Source organism: Silene latifolia, chromosome 6, assembly GCF_048544455.1.
Source record: "Silene latifolia isolate original U9 population chromosome 6, ASM4854445v1, whole genome shotgun sequence".
Lineage (NCBI taxonomy): Eukaryota > Viridiplantae > Streptophyta > Magnoliopsida > Caryophyllales > Caryophyllaceae > Silene > Silene latifolia.
Window position 1 is genome coordinate 113,815,560 of NC_133531.1, and position 7,234 is coordinate 113,822,793.

General features: G+C 33.3%; 1 long non-coding RNA gene across 1 annotated transcript; it reads left to right on the plus strand.

The window, feature by feature from the left end:
* The first annotated feature begins 111 nt into the window (after positions 1–111).
* LOC141658914 (uncharacterized) lies at positions 112–1,862 on the plus strand. Its single transcript, XR_012549520.1, has 2 exons — positions 112–196; positions 1,633–1,862. It is a non-coding gene; the product is annotated as an uncharacterized LOC141658914 (long non-coding RNA).
* Positions 1,863–7,234: the final 5,372 nt, after the last annotated feature.

The following is a 7,234-nucleotide window of genomic DNA, read 5'->3' on the forward strand; positions in this document are numbered from 1 at the left end:
TTTAAGTAATTATTGTATATGGAAATAATTATAATTGTAGTGGAATTTCCTAATTGCCTTTCTACCTATTATAAATAGAATAGAGGGGACCTTACCCTAACATACACAATAATAAATCTGAAAATAAATTACATAAAGAGAGAATAAGAGAGCTCGAGACAATGGAAGGAGATTAAGATCGCAAAATCGATAAAAGGTAAATCGTCTCACAAACTAATTCAATTAAAAATTCTTTTTGTTTTAACCGTGTACATCACCACCGTAGACCACCGTATGACCGTCGGTGTGGTCGTGACTTTGACCATAGCTTCTCCTAGAACCACCACCTTTCTCGCCTGACTTTCCTTGACCGTCGAAGTCTGACTTGGGTGGTTGTTTGGGCGTTTTTTCGTGGGTGTCTATAGAGGGAATCATGCAATTAAATCGGTTAATTGAACCCTTTAACGTGACCGTTGCTACCTGGGTTGGGATTGGTTGGTTGTGGGTGCTGGAGTCGCCTCTGGTGGTGGTGGTGGTTGGTAGGTCAAAGGCCGAGTCTTGGTGGGTGTGGTGGCCCGAATTTGCAAAAATAGGGGTTTTGTGATGTTTTGGGTGGAACCGTCTTAAGACGGTGACTGTTGCTGCTGTGGTTACGTCAAGGGTGGTTGGGCGCCACTACTGGAACCACCGTGAGCCAAGGGAGGCAATGGTGGTGGCCAGTAGAGGTCTGGGTCACGGTATTGGTGGTGTTGTGGAGATTTTTACACGTTGGTTGTGGGGGCATTGCTGGATATGTCCATACATTTAGATTCTAGGGCATGGGTGTTTGTGGCGGTGGTTGGACTCGACCTGTACCTGGGGTTTTGGCTGGACTCACCGTAGTCGAGGGTGGTTGGCCACGGTGAGGCACGGGTCTTTAAAGGTGGTGTCGGGTTGTTTGAAATGTGAAAGGGGCATATGGTGTTTGTTGTGGGTTTGTGTTGACGGGTTTGAGATCAATTTTAATGGGTTGATGGATTTTGGTTTTAAGACGGGATTGTATAATTAATAAATTAACGAAAAATATAGTTAAAGAATTTGGATTTATAATTAGTTTAATTATTTAAATGAATCGAATAATTAGTAATTAAATTATAATATTGTATTAGGTGACGGATTTGAAGTGGAGTATTTCTGATTATTATTTTTTGGGCTGCGTTATTCGATTATAGCTGCTGAGGTAGGTTATCTACCCAACTTAAATGCAATTCTTGTGTTAATTAATATATGGATGTTATTCGGAATTGGATATTAATTGTTGGATGATTATTAATGAGTATTGCTATTGTTAATCCGTTGGTTAAATAATCCATGTTGCATATATTTATATTGTTAATGTATGAAGACATGGTCCAGGGATTGGCGGGATATATTTGGGTGTTTCGGAGTTATATTTGGGTGTTTCGGAGTTATATTTCGGTGTCTCGGAGTTATATTTCGGTGTTTCGGAGTTGTGATTGGGTGTTTCAGAGATGTGAACGGGTTTGTATGCAGTTGCATCTCTTGTTTGTATAATCCTTGTGTGCTATTCTTGTTATTAGATATTCCTACTCAGCCGTTTGGTTGATAATGTATTTGTTAAACACCTGTGATGAACCAATTATTGGGAAACAGATTGACTGACATGTACTAAATGATAGCTGGCTGGGAGCTTGAGATGTGAGATGAATAAAGACAGACCTCATAGGAGTCTGGATCACTTAGATTGTTTATTAGATGTTTCACTATTTTTATTTCCGCTGTGAGTATTGTATGTATTTCATTATTCCTTTTAAGTATTTTGGTTTGCATATTGTAATGAGACCATTAAGCATTATTTATTTAAAGTACCGTGGTTTGTTTTACTTTGTTATTCACTACCTCGGGCAATCCGAGATGGTAACGACTTCTTTTATATGAGAATGCCTAGTTAAGGCTCTTGGATAAATGGGGGTGTAAGAGTAATCTTGGTCATAAGACCAAAAACTCATTTACTATTGGTATTATAATGGTGTGATAGCACCACTGAGACTTAATTGCTTTTATGTGAAAGATAGGTACATTTGAAGGCCGTTTACGAGCCATTGACACTTTGCCCAGGCGACACTCAACCTAGTACTAGCTTCCCTCGACCGAGTGTCACTTACTCGTCCGTGTGGATCTGTTCACTCGACCGAGTAGGGCAATTGACAGTATAACCCGCCCTGTTTAAGGACCTATTGGCCGACTTTTTGACCAAAGGAGACCCGTAACAATGGGTATGAGAGAGGATAGGAGACCTACGTATCTGTTTACTCGACCTATTAAGGGTTAGTCGGCCGAGTATTGGTAACAATCGACCGAGTATGGCTTACTCGGCCGAGTATGAAGATACTCGACCGAATATTGCGTTTGTTAGCGTGTTACTATAAAACGAGAGCATAAACCTTATTTCATTTTTTTCGACGGTTCCCTTATCTTTCTAACCCTAATCTCTCTCTCTCTCTCTCTCTCTCTCTCTCTCTCTCTCTCTCTCTCTCTCTCTCTCTCTCTCTCTCTCTCTCTCTCTCTCTCTCTTGTTGGAGTGTCCCCGACAATAATGCGATCACAATTGTCGATCATGATGATCACATGTTTAAATCTCATTTTTAAGAATACGTAAGGGATGATTCATTATATAGTCAACTGATCAACTTTAATCGATGACGATTGGCTTGTTAGAGTTTGACGTTACTGTCGTGGGACGGTGGTGGTCAGTTGATCCCTTAAGGTCACACCTAAAGGATGATGCCCTAATCTGTAAAGTTGATTAATTGTATGACGATACAAGTTAATCAATTCCTTAAAATTGAACAATTCAATTTGTGAGAGAGAATAATTATCTTATTGTAATGGGATTATATAAGATTTATTTTAGTAATAAAATGTTTTGTTACTAAAATTGTTTATTGTTTGAGAAACAATAGAGATAAGAATGAATGGTTAATTATAATTACAAGATGTTGTGAATTATAATTATATGACCTATTTTATTTATGTGATCAAGTATCACTAGTCAAATTGTTGTATGTAATTTAATTAATTCATGAAATGATATTTATGTGATCAATATGCATTAAATTAATTAATAACATGTATCATACTACATGTGACATATTGTGTGACAAATGACAAATTGACAAAATAAAATGGTAGTCCATTTTATGTATATGGACCGAAAATGGAGGGTGTTTTAGTGGGTTATGGTTGTTTTATTTTATTTGATAAAATGACATAATGATGCCTACCTACAACTAGTTTTACACCTACTCTTACACATCTTACACATCTATTTCTTGTGAAGACAAAAAGAAGAAAGTAAGAGGCCCTATATTGGACTACTCCAACCGTCCACCCTCCATCAATCTTTAGAGAATTTTATTCTCTTATGATTATTCATTCACATGCATCATTTACTTATGCATCTTTCCTCTTTTCTCTTCCATCTTTCTTAAAAACTTGAGAAATGATGATCCAAATTGTTCAATCACATTACTAATATTATTAATGTAATATATGAGTATTAGTAATCAATTTTAAGGTAAACTACTAAACTAATATCTAGCTAATATTATTTAGTGGGGATAAGGATAATCTTGAGTGCAATCAAGAGGAGTGGCTTCTATACTTGAGGTCTTTGAAGGATCATCCTAACATATGGAAAGCTCAAGAACAAGTGAGGTAGGAGACTTCACTTGTGCCCAAAATATCCGAAATATTTACATGTAAGGAACCGATTTTCTTTTACACTTATTTATATGTCTTGCATGCATAAGATCCTTAAGTTTTTATGACTAAAACTTTAAACTAAAATATGTGATATTCAAAATATGATTTATAACAAGTGGTATCAGAGCATTATGGTTGTTGCATGCAAGATCGGGTTAGTTTTTCCGAGTTAATTTAATTAACATATAAAACTTGTTATTTAGGATTTATGAAGATAAATCATGAAATAATTTTTCATGTTAAAATTTTCTGGTCCTAAGTGATTTTTAGGACATTTTGGATTATTTATGGATTTTATTGTTCATTTTATATAATATTGGCATTAAAATGTGATTTTTATAATAAAAATGTTATTTTTGGACGAAAATTAGCTAAACTTCCAATGTTTCAGTGGTTTTTGGATATGTTTTCACATATATTATCTACTGATGGCTTGTAAATTTTCATGTTAAAATGAGTTGTTTTGCTCGAAATATGGATTTTTCAAGTTAAAATCGTATTTAAATGGGTAAATAGGTTAATATGAGTTATATTTCGAATCTGGTCATGGAAATTTAGTATGTTGTCACATGAAATTTTACAAGATGTGTGTAAAATATTTGGCTATAATGAAGTCTTTATGCATGATTTATGAATTTTCGATGAAACATCACATAAATAGTGACTATAATTAGTAAAAATGCTAAAACATACTTCATGACTAAGGAAAAATATCACATGTTGCATTTTATAATATAGTTCAGATCTAAAAGTGAAAAGTTGATGAAAATAATTTTTCTGATATTTTTATGGTCATAATTGTTAAAACCGATAAACCGCAACATTGTTTTTCTCGATAATTTTTCGAATTTTTTAACCTAAGTTTTGAACATTATGAATGTCATGGAATTTTTCCAGAATGTTCATGAGTTTAAATTTCAAATTTTGAAATTATTTGAAATTTTTATAATTTAATTTGAAGTTTATGACATAATTTTGTATTTTTAGGTCCATTTATGAACAATATTAAGAAATCAAGTTTAATTATTGTCAAAATATTAGTGGAGACTAATTTTTGAGTCCTAAGATGGTTAGGGTAATTAACTTGTACATAAATATGAATTTATGTAATTATTGTGATTTTAACAAGTTATAATCACACAAATCCATGAAAACCGATAAATATACGATATTGGCTCTTAAAAGGCGATTTAGCATAAAATCTAGCATGTTTATACATATTATAATGCTGCATTTTATTTATGATTGTCATATTTTAATTTTATGTAATTTTTGAATTATGTAATTTTACTTAGTATGGCCTTAGTTTTAATTGGTATTACCCGAAATGTATGGGAATATCGATTCGGTTGTAATTATTGTGATCTCGTATCACCGTTTTTTAATTTAATAGATTTATTTTTATTTTTAATTACAAATGTATAATAGGAAATTATGTAATTCATTTTGTAATTTAATTATTCCGGAGTTCCTTGAAGACGGTGCCATTCGAGAAGGCGATCCATCAAAGAAAGTGTTGCCTTGAAATGCATGCCAAGACCGAAGTTCAAGGGACCCAAGGAGTTGGTTTCCGAATTTGTAATAGTTTATTAGATTTACTATTTTAGGAAGGCCATACTAGGATTTTATTTATGCTTTGCATTTTATTTATATGTTGCATGCATCGCTAAATCGCCATAACTAAAACATGCATTTTATTTAATCGAGTAAATCGACCGTGTCAATTATAATTATCGTAGTTCACCGCTTTAGTTCACTTAAAACGTGATAGATAATAAATTGACATGATCTCTCGCTAAAATAAACAATTGAGACTTAGCCTTACCAAATAGTAGAAACCATGAAAACCTATTTCATGAGGGAGTGCACTCGGCCCTACCGGGGTACAAACCTTGTTACGTAGGGGAAGTGGGTGATAAATGTCTAATCACCGAATTTATAAAGATAAGGGTTGTATTCAGCTTTACCGATGCCCAAGTTGATGTAAATTTGGATCATGGACACATTTATTCGAAATTTGGGTTGAACTCAACGAAAGTATTCTCGACGGTTGCCGGATGTGTTTCGGGCTAAAGATAAATATTAATGTAATTTTATCGACCAAGAGTTCTAAATGTAGAATCGATTAAAGAGTTAATCCACCGAGTTATATTGATGAGGGTTGTATTCGGCTTTACCGATGCCCAAGTTAATATGAATTTGGATCTTGGAATCATTTATCATAGTTGGGTAGAGGTCACTGTGTAAATGCTTTACTTCTTATTTACAAGTATTAATAAAACGATAAATGTTAAGTTTTCCACTATTCCGTTATCATATTGTTCTATTCCTTTATCACAATTCATATACGATATCATTTCGATTTTTGATTCAAATCTCCATTAAAACATCGTAACTAAAGACAAAATATGAATTTTCTTCTAAAAACCTCGTATTATCCATTGTAAGGATCTCTTGTGAAGAGTATAGATGAAAGTAATTCATGATCAAAAGGGTTTTTACTTCTTGACTAACATATCTATTTACAATGAATTGTTTCTCATATGCTTAATTGAGTTAAGTATTTTGAAACGTTACATCATCATTTTGGTAACTAGATTTGTTGGAAATCAAAATTGACCAAAATACCTTAACCACTTCAATGAAAGTTTTAAGACTAAACAAACGAATGAAGAGTAGTCTTCATGAATTTCAATTTTGCTTCTCTTAGGAAAGACTCATTGAAATGAGTGGGAGCAATCTCCTAAACCGTTAAGAAAAGGGTGAGGTTCAAAGAAGTAAAATTAGAATGGAATTGATACAAGGTTATAATAAAAGTAAAGTTATTGAGAATAACGATACTAAACCCATCAATCCCGACCGATAAAGTTTCAATTGTCTTAAATGTTGGACACTAGAAAAGAAATTACCCCAAATTATTGAAGAAACAACAAGTTAGTTGTGGGACATTTAATGAGACATTCTTCTTTAAATGTTTATTTGATTGACATAAATTTTGCTAACACTACTTCGTCAATATTAGAAACCGATGGTGGTTTTCAACATTGTATTTGATACACATTATGATTAGAATATGACGACTAGCAACAATAATGTTGAGAGATAGAGTCATTGTGTAATCAATCTAGTTTTGGGTTTATAGTTGTACCTTAATTATGACTATTAAGTGCATAAACTCTAAATAAGAATATAAACTTGTTAAGGTACAAAAAAAAGGTTTCACTTTTGTGACCCTGTACACCATGATTTGATGTATGGCTAGCCCATTATCAAGGTGATTATATTTTAAACCAAACTAGAATGATATATCATGTAGATGATGCAAGACTCAAATTGGTAACCCAAGATTGAACCTTAGATTCTGGAATGATGAACGCAAAAAGTTATCGAGTACTCTTGAAAGCATTAGATCTTATGGTATATGCATATCTTGTATTTAAAGCAAGATGTCTCGTGCCTTTTGGTTGAAAAGGAGATCGAGGTTGTAAAT